Raw genomic sequence first — 15,626 nt, 5'->3', positions numbered from 1 at the left:
TGGAATCCATTGCCACCTACATACGAATGTGCCATAGATGCATTTTTTGAATGATTTAGTAATTTTTCTTCCAGAGTTGGCTTGGAAAGGACCTGTTTTAAGAAAATTCAAAAATATGAATGTAGAAAAAACAAAAACAAAACCATAAACACTTCCTGTTGCATGTGCAGTGAAAGAGTATGCTGTCAGGCAGAAGTTGCCCATGCATTTTCAAGCCTATGTATTCCACACATGCAGGTTTTATAGACTTTTCTTTTTAAAACTTCGTTCCTCAGCTAGCTTTGCTTAATTTCCATTAATTTTAGCAGAAAATGGGTATATATATCTAAAGATGACATGTTTGCCTTTAATGACTATCTAAAATTAAAACCGTTAAAATTTACTTGAATGTAACCATTGGACTTTACTTTTAGTAAATTTGCTCTCAGTCATTTCTTTTAAAATAAATTTTATATTATAATTAAAACAAGACTTTCTGAACTTTACATTTATTTTTTAATTATTCTTTCCTTGAAAAAAACATATGAAAATCCAACCACTCTTCAGCAAGACATATGCTTTAAGATTATGAATACCAATTTTAATTTTAAACATGACTAACATGGATTTAAAGCAACTGTGGAAAAGGACCTAGAAGTATTAAGTGCCAGATTTTTGATGCCTAGATTACAAAATCTTTGACTTCTAGTTTAATAATTATGAGTTTATAGGCTAAATGGTTGTATAGATTATCAGCAGTTGAAATTCCATGTTATGTCATCAGCAGTGCAACTGATCTCTGCATTTGCAACATAATTTTGGATCTTAACATTGCTTTTGGAATTTGACAAAATTTCAAGAGACCAGACTAGAATGTCCCAGAAGATTAACACCATTTTCGTCTGCGAAGTTAACTTTCATGACGTTTGCACCTCAGCCAGTATATTTACCAGCCTAGAGATCTGACAGCACAGTCAGGAGTCCACCTGGTCCTAAGCTGGTGTGTTGGGTGCTACACAGCCCATTCTTTACACATCCAAGCAAAACACCAAGCAAACAGATGCCTTGAGTTCCCCTGAGGACAAGAACACTGTAAAGTTAGCAGCTGGTCTCTCTAACAGTAGAGAAAGAACAAGGGAAACAGGCATAAAAGGAAGCATGTGCTTTTCTCACATCACTGACATCATTTGAAAGTGGGATGAAGTCTCTCTTTCATTCACTTCCCATGTAAGGCCTTTTCTTCATGGCTTAGGAGATCCTGCTATCTTTACAACTGGAATAATGCATCAGTAGCATACCTGATTGTGTGAAAGACATGCAAAATAACATCAAGAAGCTTTCTTCCCTTTGAATTCATGTGTATAGAAAGAGCTTGGAGAGTTAAGAGAAAAGCACTTAGCTCAAAACACTCTTCAGATCAGACATCATTTTAGAGGCACAGAACTAGCATCCCATTTAACACATTGGAGGGAGGCTGGGAAAAGGACAGGAAGAAAAGCTTTTAAAGTATCTACTTACTTACTTTCAATTTCCTCAGAAAATGAAAAGACAAGGACCACAATAAAGCCTGTCACAACAATTTTGAAAGCTGTAAAAGCTACATTTTCCTTTTAAACAACTCCTTTGAGCACTCCATGTTCTCAACAAGGGTAATCAAAAGATAAAGCTTTTACAGCTTCTAAAATGCTTGTCCCTGTTCCCTCTTTACATAGATCAAGGATAGTAAGGAGGTAATTACTAACTCCCTAGAAAAAAACAGCCTACCAAGAGCTTGAAAATTAGTGGATATGCTGTTTTTTTTCTTTGCCTCCTTCCTTAATTTGCTAAAACAAATGGACTGAAGAGGGCTTTTGAAGGCATTGGCTCTTCACCTTTGTCAAACAGTTATTTTACAGAAGTTAATTTTTCCCCTTGATCTTGCTTTTTAGATTACTTACCTGCAATGCCCTATCAGGACCTAGAATTGACCTACTTGACCATAGGAGAATCATCTCTGCTTAGATATTTTTTTCTAGTTCTTCAAAACTTATTGTAATTGAACCTACCTTGCCTTTTCACTAGGCACCAAGGAGTGGACCGCTTCAGGCCTGCAGTGGTTCAGGCTTCTGCATCACCAAATCTTAATTTTTTCCTCTAATAAGGTCAAACAGTATCTGTTCTGCAAACTGGCTGCTCTTCCTCCTAACACAGTGCCCACCTACAAGCTTCTCCATCGGGGAAACACGGTCTCACCAACTCTGCAATACCCACAGCACCTATCTGCTTCTCTCATTACATCACAGTCCCAGCACTCTTTGCAGAAGGCCATGCCAAATGCTTGATCTAAGTTACTGCACAAATCCTGTCCATTTCTCCTTCTCTTTCTCTTGTTAACAGGGAGGTTATAACACCATGAATGGGTTCCCTTTTAGGACAGAGACAGTACACGGGCAAGGTTTCTTCCTCAGCTCTTCATCTATTAAACCGTCTCCCTTGGAAGGTGTCACAATACTTGCAAAACCATCACTTGTTGCGTTTACCATTTTGTGTAAGCAATGCCCACACAAATAGATGAAATCATACATAATAGACCATACTATTTTCTTTGTCTTAACTGACAACCCTACAGAAACCTTATTGGTTTTGGTTTTTTTTAATCTAATCTGGAACTTGATCTGCTGCTACTTAAGAATAATTAAATATTCAAAGCCTGTTTGCAGAAAACAGCTTCTGCCATGAAATTTGCAAACTGCAATGCAGATAAAATTGGAATCTTTAGCAAGCCATATGAGTGACACACATACAGTTTCAGTTATGATTCAAGCCTACAGATCAAGCCTATATGAAATGTCTTGCTGTATTGCCTTTTATGCTAGTATCCAGAAAACTGTGCCATTAACAGCAGATTGCAAAAAACAGATGATAGAAAGGCTCTTTTCATTACTTAAATATGATCCTCAAGCTTTGATGAGATAATCAAACCTCTTCACTTAACTATGTCCTTGATAAAAACCAGATTAGTCATTTTTGAACTGGTGCTGGGGATGCTATTTCCATAATTCATAAAAGGGGAGTTCTCATTTCTTCACCACAGCCATCTACTTCAAAGCCAAACCAAACAATAAAAAGCATTGAGTGAAAGTCTGAAATATGGAAAACAAAAGGAAGGATGCTACAATTACTGCTCCCCATAACATACAACTCAGTCACAACCCAGAAGCTCTAGAAAAAGGAAATCCCTGGAAAATGCTGAACATTTCTTAATATTTTTCTGCTGAAGTCAAATACTCATCCCATCTGAGGGATAGATCAGTCCTGTGTAGTTTTGACTATTTACCTCATCCGGAAATGAAATAGTTTTGTTATAATAACTGGGAAATGTTCCAGAAACAGAATAAAAATTTTCAAATGAGAGGGAAGGGAGTACGAGGAGAGGAAGAAGAGAAAAAATCTAGGAGGAAAATCAAAGAAAGATCCATACCCAAGCAATCAAAGAGTAAAGTAGAAATTTGGTTGGCTAAGTGGTCAATAAAAGGCAAGATACAAAACAGGGTGCAGATTTGAGTAACAGAAGACCAGTGTATACAGAAGAAATAAAGAAAAAACTAACCTTTTTAAATGCAGAAGGATCATATCTAGGGCTAAATGCATGTTGGACATTTCAAAGCAACAGTGGATTAGTGCTAACAAGGCTGGACTACAAAAGTATTAAGTCAAATAATTACGGTTTGTAGACTAGGAACTACAAGCAGTACTGGTTTCAACAGATAAGCCTTACACCCCAAGGGTTTTTTGTATCTTTTATTCATTCTGTGTGTTTCTCCAAAGGGAAAGAAGCTGTCCAGACTCTTTACTGGTGGCAGCAGAGGATGGGGCACTAGGTACACTCCTTCCCGATGAATAACACATCATCATTATTCCCAGAATGTTCCTGGGGAGCAGCCTGACTCCCCCCTCCCCAAAATCAGCTCCCTAGCTGATGTTATGGATCATGATGCAGGGAAGTGAAAATACTACAGAGCTGCTCTCTCACTGATGCACTTTAACTATTGATTCACACATTTCTGGAGTTTTAAATTATAGAAATCAATAACTAGCCTATACTTGAGTTGGATGTGACAGAGGCAGGAGGTCTTCATAAAAACCATTGGAAAGCGACACTAGTAACACAGTAATTTGGAAAACCAGTAGTGCTTACAAATAGGATGCACATTGGATATCAGTATACATACTTTTTTGCGTGTGTGTATGAATTATCTCAATTCAATCAGCACATACCTACCAGAAACAGCTGAAAATAACAAGTCAAAGCTACCAATCACACATTTACAGAAGTGAAATAGAAATAAAAATAAGTTCTTTATAATAATATGGACTTAGCAGCAACACCAGACAGAGAGATGTGAAACAAATAATAAATAAAACATATGTGCAAAGAAAAACTACACATTTTCCTGGGGTGCTCATAGTACTCAGACTTTTAGGAAAATGTATACATCTTAAGTAAATCACTTATGCCCCTATGTTCCATAAGTAAAATAATTTCACACTTTTTTCCCTAATCATTGGGATGATAAAGCTGTACTTCCAATTACAGTTTTCTTAAAAAGTAAATCCCCAGTAATATTGTGAAACATCTTTTATGCTGAGATTGAAAACACAATGTGCATTGTACCCAGAAATATTCTCCATTCAATCCCAGTAATTTATGCAGTTAAACAACTTTCCTAATACAACAATGGCCGTAACACTTTTGCTTAAAATGCTCTTTGAAATGCAGTTGAAACTAAACAAGTCAGGCAATCTATAGGCATCACAGAATAATGAGTTTCCCAAGCTGTGTAAGGCAGCAACTAGCTTGAATAATGAAAAGATGATGGTGTAAAGAAAAACTACTATTATAATATTTAGGTAAACATATTCTTACTATTTACTATTTTTTAACAGAGTTTTAAAACCAATTTTTAATAAAATTCTTTATTATTTTGTTTGCTTTTGATTTTCCATACCAAATTGAAAAAATACAATGGATGAATTTTCCTCAGCTAATATTTTTTCCTGAAAAACTGAAATAATTTTTTTTATTTAAAAGATCATGATTGAAATTTAAAAGACTGTGCCTTGAATGAATGTATTTTTTCTTATTCTGAAGATGATATTAGAACAAATATAGCAAGAAAAATTATAACAGAAGTCAGAATGAAAAAGTAATAAAATTTGTTTCTTTTTTGAAAAACTGACTAAAATTGTTTGTGTATTTTGACGTATTTATTTCAGTTATGTTATGGTTAAAATTATTTTGTGACAATCATGCTCAATTTGTAAAGAAAAAGTAATTTAAAAATAAATTTGTCTTTTGTTATTCATTTTTTTAAAGCTTAAGTTAATTTTTGTCCCCCTACATGAAAAATGGTTTTAATAATTTCTCATGTGCTTTATCTTTGGTCAACAGCTCTAGTGTTTTCACTGTTTTTTCTCACTGAAGTGTGCTCAAAGTGCATGAAGGTATCTCTGCAATGTTGTTTACAGAAAACATATCCAATTGATATTACAGCACAGAATCACAGAATGGTTTGGGTTGGAAGGGACCTTAAAGATCATCTAGTGCCAACCACCTGCCACGGGCAGGAACACCTCCCACCAGGCCAGGTTGCTCAAAGCCGTGTCTAACTTAGCCTTGAACAGTCAGGGATGGGGCGGCCACAACTTCTCCGGGCAACCTGTTCCAGTGCCTCACCAGTCTCACAGTAAAGAACTTCTTAATATCTAACCTAAATGCACCCTTTTTCAGTTTAAAGCCATTCCCCCTTGTCCTATTATTACATGCCCTTCTAAAAAGTCCCTCACCAGCTTTCTTGTAGGCCCCCTTTAGGTACTGGAAGGTGTACATTTTCATACACTGTTTAAAAAGTATTTTATATGTTTTAAGCTGGCAATACTCTTCTAAGTAATATTGACTCCAAAGAGCACTCAGGATTTCATTTTGCAAGTATAACTGTAGTTTTCTCAGAGTATTAATTTTTAAAATGATACTGCCTCTGAAAATTTATTGAGCCCAGAGCATTCCTTCAGGGACTTTTATTTTTATTGAGTGACAAAATTAAATCAAAAGTTATTTCTTGCAGCCCAAAGCAAAGATGGCTTTACTTTTCTTAATTACCCTGTTTAATAATTCAGGACAAAGTGAAGTGCTTAGCTAGGGATTGTCACAGAACTGCAGTGCCTCCAGAAGAGACTGCAAGGTGATTTAGCTTGGGTTTGCCTCTGCTTTATTCCCTTCCCTGGTTTTATTCCTCGGCTGTACCTCTAGGTAGACTGAAGGAACAATGTCTCAAGCAAGAGAGCCTTGTGTAAGAAACAATGGAGAAGCCAAGAAAAAAAAAAGTCAATGGAGAAAGAGAACTGGAAATCAAGATCATAATGGGTTGCCATTTTCTAGCTCCTTTTTGATCTCTGTTAAATCCTTTGAGATGCATCTAAAACTGTGATTAGGATCAATTAGGACTAAAAAAAAAAAAATAAAATAATCTTTTAAAGCCTAAAGATTTTCCCTCCATTTTTGGAGGATGCCAATTCTCGGAGAAAGGGTTCTTGGAACTGAAACTTGCTGGAAAAGCTTCTCAGATCTAGGCTTGCATTTCTCTTAAAGACAAGAGACAAAAGCACAGCAGCTCACTCATGAAGGCATTCCTTATGTCTGGGGAACCTGTTAGAAATACAGATGCTCTGCAGGCACATTTGTGTGTCCAGTGTTGCTGGATAGGCTGTTTTTCCTATGAGCAAGCATGTCTGTTGGAGGAGAGGAGACATCAGCATAGATTTCTGGGTATATGCCAAACACAACTTGATTTAGCTTTTCATATACATCCCTACAGAGCTTATAAAAAAAGTTGATCCCTTTCCTCATAGATCTGTACCAATAAACAATTCCAAGAGGTTTCTGCTCCAAGAAAAAGTAAAATCAATGCAAACTCTAATAACAACATGAGGAAAACAGCATCGGGGACAGAAGCTGGTCCACTGAAATTTAAAGTGTCTGGAGCCGTTATTCCAACTCTGACATGCAAAACCATACAGCACCACCTTGTGAGCATCTCCTAAAAATACTCTTAAAGAGACTTAGAGGTATAGTTGGGAGCACACTGATCAGACCTAGGGCACAAGTAGCAAAATGAGCAAGGACTCTGAAGCTTGGATTCAAAACACAGAGTGTGTATAGAATCAGCTTAAAAAAGTTCAGTCAAAAAAAACAAACAAACAAAACAAAACACCAAAAAAAATAGGTGGTATTCTAAAATAATTCAGGAATTAATGAAGACCAGAAAAAAATCACTTCTATGTATATTGAATAAGCAAACAAATACTGTGAGTGTTACTGAAGTCCTTCACCATACAGATTACCAGCAGTTCTTCTCAATAATAACTGTATCTTCAAAACTGCCGTATTTCTGACCTCACAGGTTTTTGCACTGTTTCTTTACAGCCTGTCTGACAGAGGAGGTATTAGCAATGTTTTTTTACAAGGGCAAAGCACTTGAATACTCCTTATATCCCCAGAAATAATATGTATCATATAGCCTAGAATGACATTTGCCTCCCCCCACCATGTGCCTCCGTCTGCATTTTGGAAATGACTACCATACATAGTTAATTCCTCAAGTGACTGTCCTCCAGCATCTTACTTTCATTTTAGCAAAACCTATGGTTTTGTCTCCTTTGACCCTTTGTCCAAGTACTTGTACTTCTTCCCATCTTCCATAAACTACTAAGTTTTCATAGTCACACCAACTCCTTTACTGAACTCTGCATGAATCACACTGTCTCAATTCATTTGCCTGGATAATTTGGTTTTTTGAAACACAGGAAAGATAAACAGGCTCCCGATCATGAACTCATGTTCCTTTTCACTCTGTTCTCTGTGCCTTTAAAATAAAATTATAGACATAAGGGTAATTAATCTTTGTGTGCCACTGAGGTCAGACTAAAATGCCAGCAGATGCCCAGAAAGTGCATCAATAATATTGTCTCCTGATGCAGCACACCTTGGAGCAAGGGATGTATTTAGATGCGCTAGGGTCTAGAGGGTGCTGTTGCACTGAGCATCTAACCGCGGTTTTCATACAGCTTTGAAATCAGGCCATGTCCATGCTTTTTCTGGGTCCTATAGCTGAAACTCAGGATATTTACTGCCATTTGTTAACAAATCCAAATACTATTAGAGAAGTATAACTCACTTTCAGTCTTGTAAAAGGGAAGATGAGCTGATGGCAGCTTCATGGCCTTAATAGCAATCCAATTTCTATTTTATAAGCCCGCAAGTAGAACATTCATTTCACTGTCTGCTAGCAGCTGTAAGTTTTAAGCATCATGGGAATTATAAGATCAAGTCTTGTTGTAACAGTCTAGCACTTTTTTGTTGGTCTCATTTTTTATAATCATGAAGCATAAAGAACAAAGTTTGGCATTTTCTGCTTCTCTTACAGGAGCCAATATTATTAATGCTACCCTCAAAGCAGGAAAAGGTGGCAGAGGAAAGTAGTCTGGTTCATAGATGGATGACAAGAAAGAAAGAAACAATTAAAAAAATATTCTTCAATACGTATTTTGCCCTAAATTTTCAAGAAGTAAGTTACTATTTTCATGCTGTCTTGCTCAGGTTTCTGATATAAAATCATAGAATCATAGAATGGTTAGGGTTGGAAAGGACCTTAAGATCATCTAGTTCCAACCTCCTTACCATGCACAGGGATGCCTCACTCTAGACGGTGTCAACCAAGACTGTGTCCAACCTGGCCTTGAACACTGCCAGCGATGGAGCATTCACAACTTCCTTGGGCAACCCATTCCAGTGCCTCACCACCCCCACAGTTTATTTCTTCTAGAAATATATATATAAGCAAAAAGCTTTCTTCTGTTTCTTTCTACCAGTTCTGGGTGGAAGATGGCTTGTAAAGCAGAAGAAATATATATGCTGTAAATCCATGCTGTGCAATATATAGAAGACCCAGGTCTTGGAAGATTTTTTTTTTCTGGAAGGAGATAAGAAGGAGGACGAATAGGTTCCCCTTTCTTCTCCACCTCCCTGCCCAAATAAGATGGTTCTGAAGAAGCATTTGAAATACACAGCTGGTATATCTTAGAGGCTTAAACCAGGTAGTAAGTTAAAAACTCATTTGAAACTGTATCCTTCCCTCCTCTCCCCCTCTAATAATTCATCTAGCTTTATGACAGCAAGGTTAGAACAGCTGTTATCTGTACATTAAACTGACAAGGCTGAAAATCCATCTCTCACACTATTAATGGATTTACATTTGTTTTTATTGAAGAACAAAAGATTCTGTCTCATATATAAACATTTTCTTGTGATTTTTTTGTTTTTTTCTTTGTGTTTTGTTGTTATGTTTGGTGGTTTTTTCTTAAAAGGTGTTCACATCCCCAGAGTCATGAAAGCTTATGCTGCTTTTACATGATGTTTTACAAATTTTAGCTTATTATATTTTGATACTGAAGATTTGCAGGACATACATGAATTCAAAAGAGAAAGGTGAAGACTCTGCACTGCAGTGCTCACAGGTCTTCTCTTTGGAGCCCATAGTGCAGCAATGAGGGACTGAGAACATTCTGGCTACATAAATTGTCACACAAGTGTGCTATGCTGAATTGCTTTCTTGGTAGAGATTTTTGCCATGAAGACATGATAGCATCTGTGTGTTGTTTTCTTAAGAAATGGTAGATGAATGCTAAATGACAAACAGAACAAAAACATTTTTTTTTAAGTGTCAGTTTCATGTTCTTCTCAGTACTGGTCTAGATATATAGGAATAAAAGAGCCCTGTCTGACTGATGGTAAGAAACATGAAGTATGTGAATCTACTACAGTAGTCATTGAGGGACCTCAACAACCATTGTTTTCACATTTATATGAAGGTGAACATGATAACAGCTTGCTTACTCGCTGCGTAATTTGGTCTGAAAAGAACAGAGATTATTTTTTCACACACTTTTCAGTAGGCTCGTACTTCAAGCACAGAGCATTTTATGCTCATTTATTTGTATCCCCTATTAAATGTGGTAATTTAAAGAAAGAAGCTTTGTGGAACATGAACTTTGCCTGTTTGAGTATTCAGCCCCTTTCATCACACATACCTTGATGATGACAGAAATCCTCTGCAAACCATGCTGTACAAAAATGAGTCGATACAAGAGATTCAGTTCACTGAATTCAGGACCAGCACAGTCATAATATAAATACGGTGCCTAAATTAGTACAAATACAACGTCTAAACTTAAAAAACAAATATTTTAACATGTTAAAAAATAAATTATTCCAACAACATGCTCAGCTTGGTAAAAAAATCCAAAGACAACTCTAGATTCAGCACTGAATTCAGAAAGACAGCAATTTCCATTATGACTTTCTGAAGTATACATTTTGATGTCTGATTGCTGGGAATAGGGGAAGGTGAAAGATGACTCAGCTCTAGAGAGCTAGTTTATTAGAAGTTTATATGGGGACAGCTGAAATGATAAGCTACAAGATCAGAAAACTGAGGTTTGCCCATCAAGGCAAAGGACCAGTTTTCCACATAAAGGAAGAACACAAATGGCTGTACAGACAGCAACTCAGTAATAATTTGTTACTGAGGAGCCATACACTGTTCAACATACCAAGACTAGCTTTTATGAGCTTTTTGGGATGCTTTAATTGCAATAAGATGACTTACTAGCACCTATGCATTCTCATCTAAAACAAATCAGAAACAAAGCTCAGGCTAATATAAGGTGCTCTGAAGTTCAGCTGAAGACTTCTAATCATGACCGAGCTATGCTACCCTGCAGTTCTTCTTTTGACAGAACTGTAAGTTCCATTTATAAACACCTCTTTTCACTGATGCATAACTTCACCACAGACAATTCTCCAAGAGCAAGTCAATCCAACTGGTATATTTTTCCAGAGCTCAGCCTGACCCATGCTGGTGACTCTGCCTTTACGGTGAGATAGGCCTGCTTCATGTGTCTGAGTTGTGACAACAGCCAGCCTTGCTTAACATTCTCTCCCAGTTCCAAGAAGTCTTCACAGACTGTCAACATCCCCCTAACCTTTTAGTTGCTCACTGTTTTTTGACCTTGGCTTTGGTGAATAACCAGGTTTGCAATGATGTGTCTGACATCCTATTTTGTTTGAAGTGGTGGATCTTGCCAGAACTTTGACTTTCCATTGAATTTATTTAGCACATTTTGATTGATCTAACTGCATTTCACAGTCTACAATAAAATCGCAGTTCTGTCGTGGTTTAAACCTAGCCAGACAGCTTGTTCACTCACTCCCAGTGAGTGGTGCCGGGCTGGAAGCAATTGAGGCCCCTGTTCCCCCCCTGGGGGCTCTCACCTTCCCCGCTCCCAGAGGCATGAGGGAGGAGAATTGAAAGAATGCAACTCCCACGGGTTGAGAGAAGAACAGTCCAGCAATCAATGTACAACACAAATCGCCACCGCTACCACCACCGACAACAATGGTAAGAGAAAATAACAAGGGAAGAGAATACAATGCCACTCACCAAAAAACGAGTCCAACCCAGAAGACCCCATGTCCTTCCGGGTAACTCCCAGTTACCTCCCCCACTCTGCCCTGGGCATGACGTGCTGTGGTATGGAATACTTCTTTGGCTTGTTTGGGTGAGGTGTCCTGTCTCTGCTTCCTCCCGGCTTCCCCTCCTCCCTGACAGAGCATGAGGCTCACAAAGTCCTTGGTCAGGGTAAACATTACTTAGCAACAACTGAAAACATTGGTGTTATCCATGCTGTTCCCAGGCTGAAAGTCAAAACACAGCACTGCACCAGCTACCAAGAAGGAGAAAAATTGACTGCTACTGCTGAACACAGGACAAGTTCCCCAGAACTTGTATCTGTGGTATAAGCAGTTTCCTTTCATGGTTTTAACTCCTACTTTATTTCATATGTTTTTACATATTTATGCCAGCTATAGGTGTAGAACGAAATCAAAGCATGCATATAGTTATGACCTGTGGTAAAATATTTTAAGCTACTGATAGAGAAACCTATAAAGAAGGAATGCCAAAAGGCACCACACAAGTGGAATTTCCCTTCTCCCTGACTCCGACACTCTGGGATTTGATAAAGAGATACTGTGGATTTCACTGTCCATGAGAAACCACAAAGATAGGATATCTGGAACAATGTTTATAGAGAGTTTTGCTGTGGTATTACATTGCTATAGTAACAAAACAGATACAGACCTAATTTGAAGCACATTTTTTTGTTCCGAGAAAACTTTCCCATCTTCTGCCTGTCTTCCTAACTCCCTGAAATTTATTATATAGTGCATCTGACCAAACAGAATTCCACTAACTCAAAGAAACCTTTCAATATTAGTGTATGAAATTGAAATGGGAGATTATATTCAGTCACTAGACTTCAAGAATGAGGTACAAAATGAAATGATGACTTCAATACATGAGGATACACACTGCACTTCAGAGGATGCCCATCTAGCACACAAAACAATTGCCACAATGCTGAAGCTAAAACATTTGCTACTGTAAAACACAAGTATTTCCAACAATGAAGGTGGATAAACATGAGAACAGATTATGGCAAGAGCCTTACCATTACTCAAAATCTTTTTATGTATACTGAATACCTTTGTAAGACATAGGCTGTAGTGCAGTGTCAAGGTAGTAATCTTAAAACTGAAATTTTATGCTGGTTCTACTAGAGCAAGAGACTCAATAGGAGATAGGTAAAAGTCAAGTAGGCTGTCTGATTTTCTGAAACATTTCATATTTTACCAACTGTAACAGAAAAGGGCTTGTGATGCCTGCTTAGAAGTAGTAGACTGTTTCCTCAGCCCTCACTAACCTCAGCAGCAGAAGGAAGAGTTTGAGACCAGTGTCCTACCAAAATGGAAGGCAACATATTTTATTTAAAAAAAAAACCAAAACAACAACAACAACAAAAAAAAACAAAATCCCAGAGAGAACTCCAAACCCACCAAACCCCCTAAAAATGCCCAACAAAAAAAACAACCAAACAAAAAAATCCCCCCCTCCAACTACCTTTCTCTGAGAGAGCATCACTGTGAGCTGAATAGATTGCTTCCCAGTACAGATGGCTATGTCTGCTGCTCCCTCTCCCAACACCTGCAGTTCACTTGACAGAGCATACATATTCCATACAGAAGTAATCCCAGGAATGTTCTTAGCATGTGGCATGTGAATTTTCTTAGCCTAAGGATGGCATGTGAATTTTTGCAGCTGTAAAATGAGATACTTTTGTTTCCCCTCATTTAAGGGCAGCTCAAAGGCACCCAGAAATAATCCTCAGAGTTAAGTATCTTCCAGTAGCTCTAAGCATTCTTTAACCATATATGCCTTATCTGGACAGGCAAGCCAAGTAAACATAATTCCCCAGATTAAACCCTTTAGTGATTTTTATTCTGGGTGCAGAAGATGGTTTGGATAAAAGGAAGAGGAGAGATACCAAAGGACAAAAAAAAAAAAAAAAAAAGGAACAGGAAGGCAAGGATAAGAGGAGAGAAGAGCAGACAACCTATGCATAGAAAAAAGATAGTCCAGACTTCAAAACTGGTTATCTCCAGCTACAAACACCAGTTTAAATGAGGATAGCTCTATCATTCAAAACTCCTCATCTTCCTTCCTAGCAATTCTGTGTGGGAAGAGACAGTTTGTTAGGGAGTGGGGGGGGTTTAGTGTGCTGGTGGTGTCCTGATACAACCTTCTTGAGCAACTCCTTGTGAGCCTGGGTTACCATACAACTGATGGCAGTAACCCAGGCAGGTCCCTGCCTGTGGGAAGGAGAAAACTGGTGGGAGCTTCTGCAGGCATGGTCACAATGTCACCCTGGGACCACCTGCTTGTCTCAGCCCAGGCTCCTCTGGCAGCAGAAACAGTGGGATCCCTGGCTAACTGCTGCCACTCTTTCTGAATGCTTCCCTCGAAGCCTGTCTATGCAGGTTTCTCTGGGGCTTGTGGTTTACAGTCCCAGTGGTCAGTATGACAGCTTGGGGAGAGTGAATTCAAGCAAAGGCAGCAGTTGTAGGTAATTTGTCATGCATAGAAAGAAAGCAGGGCAGGCAAAGCAGATGTCAGCTCCCACTTCCAAAACACCTATCCTTATTTGCCTTCTTTACACAAGATGCTTCTGCTGTTTGGAGCAGCCATGACAACTTTCATATCTTTTCTGGATAGCTGCAACAACAGCAACTGTCTGTGAAGGTCTGGAGAAGGGCCTATGCTACACATGGAGTTCCTCAAGACACTAGAACACAGTTTCTGAGAAAAGGCAGAATTTTCTAATATTTTTTCTAGAATTTCATATGAGTTTACTTACTCCTGCTGATTTTCCACAGACTGATGGGATATCATCTCCATCTTGCTTCTACAGAGAATCAAAGCGGTGTCAACACATTGAAGCTTTCTCTTTATAACTTCGTCAGTCAGTCTTAGAAGCACTAGATCACCTGGTTTTGATAGCTCATCAGATGCAGCCATCTGCAGTTTGCAAGATAAGACCTGCTAAGAAAGAAGAGGAAGGGATGAGAAATATAATGAACCTCATGGTGCATTTAAATTGTCTCTCTCCCCACATTTGTATCAGGGCATCCTCTACTGCCATTTTCCATCTAGTACTGAAGTAGCAATAAATGGAATGGTCTCAGCTACCAACCAGCAAGAAGGACCCTGTTTTGCTATTGCCTGATAATTTTTAAACAGTCTAAATCTGTTACACACATAAATAGGCTGTCACTGCCACACACTTGCAGAGCAAGCTGTAATCACTTGAGTTGCTGGGAGTTCTGCAGGTTGTCTGCCTCCACCCCTTTCTTGGGTTGCACTTGCTTCTTCCTATAAGATTCAGAGCAAACAAACTAAGCCCTGCAAAGATTGTTGATGAGAGAACAAAAAACATTTACTATATTGTACATTCTTTGGGGCTGTCTGGTTCTTTACTGCAAAGAGCTCATTTTGAGAAAAGTCAGGCCCTGCCTCCTACCCTCCAAGAAGAGTGCCCAAGGAAACCCAGAGATATCAAATGGCAGCCTGCAGTGTTTCTGCTGTAAACAGACTTCACTTTCTTATATGCATTACTATAGTGTGTGCTAGAATAAGCAACTAGAATTCTTCTCAGAAAAGCATCCTTCATATCACCTTGTCTTCAGGTATGCCCCTTTCTTAGAAATAATGCTGATAAATCCCATCTAATTCAATCCAGTTAAATTTTTAAGCGTGCGTCTGCACCCAAAAAACTTCCATTGTTTTTATGCTATATTAGCGGGTAAACTAGAGAAATTATCTTGTCACCCTATGAATTTAACTTCCTGGCTGCAAGAAAACCCCTACTACACTTATATGCACAAACAAGCAGAAAGTGAGCTTGGCATATATGAGGCTGTCTAGTTCACCAGTACTGATCTCAGAAGACATGTCAGCTGGCCACTCTCATTATAGTCATTAGAAAGGCAGGTACTGGTTGTGCTCAGTAGGAAGCATAGAGCAGCACACAGATAGTTATGGAAATTAAACACTCTGCCAAAGGCTTCAGCCTGCTGTCAGCTCTGGCAAGACTAAGCATAAGCATAATTAGATTTTCAGTGTCACAGCCTAGTTAGCTCTCAAGCTACACCTTCT

The 15,626-nt window shown here is 38.4% G+C and overlaps 1 long non-coding RNA gene across 1 annotated transcript; it reads right to left on the bottom strand.

Annotated features, from left to right (window-relative positions):
- Positions 1-9,330: 9,330 nt before the first annotated feature.
- Positions 9,331-14,549, bottom strand: LOC134163086 (uncharacterized). The gene is made up of 3 exons (XR_009964560.1): positions 14,329-14,549; positions 10,105-10,137; positions 9,331-9,698 (listed from the first exon to the last, which is right to left on the bottom strand). It is a non-coding gene; the product is annotated as an uncharacterized LOC134163086 (long non-coding RNA).
- Between the last annotated feature and the right edge of the window lie 1,077 nt (positions 14,550-15,626).

This window comes from Pezoporus occidentalis, unplaced genomic scaffold, assembly GCF_034315485.1.
Source record: "Pezoporus occidentalis ecotype Australia unplaced genomic scaffold, CSIRO_AGI_Poc_V1 ctg2, whole genome shotgun sequence".
NCBI lineage: Eukaryota > Metazoa > Chordata > Aves > Psittaciformes > Psittacidae > Pezoporus > Pezoporus occidentalis.
Note: the sequence above shows the minus strand (reverse complement) of the source record. Positions and strands in the feature narration are given on the sequence as shown.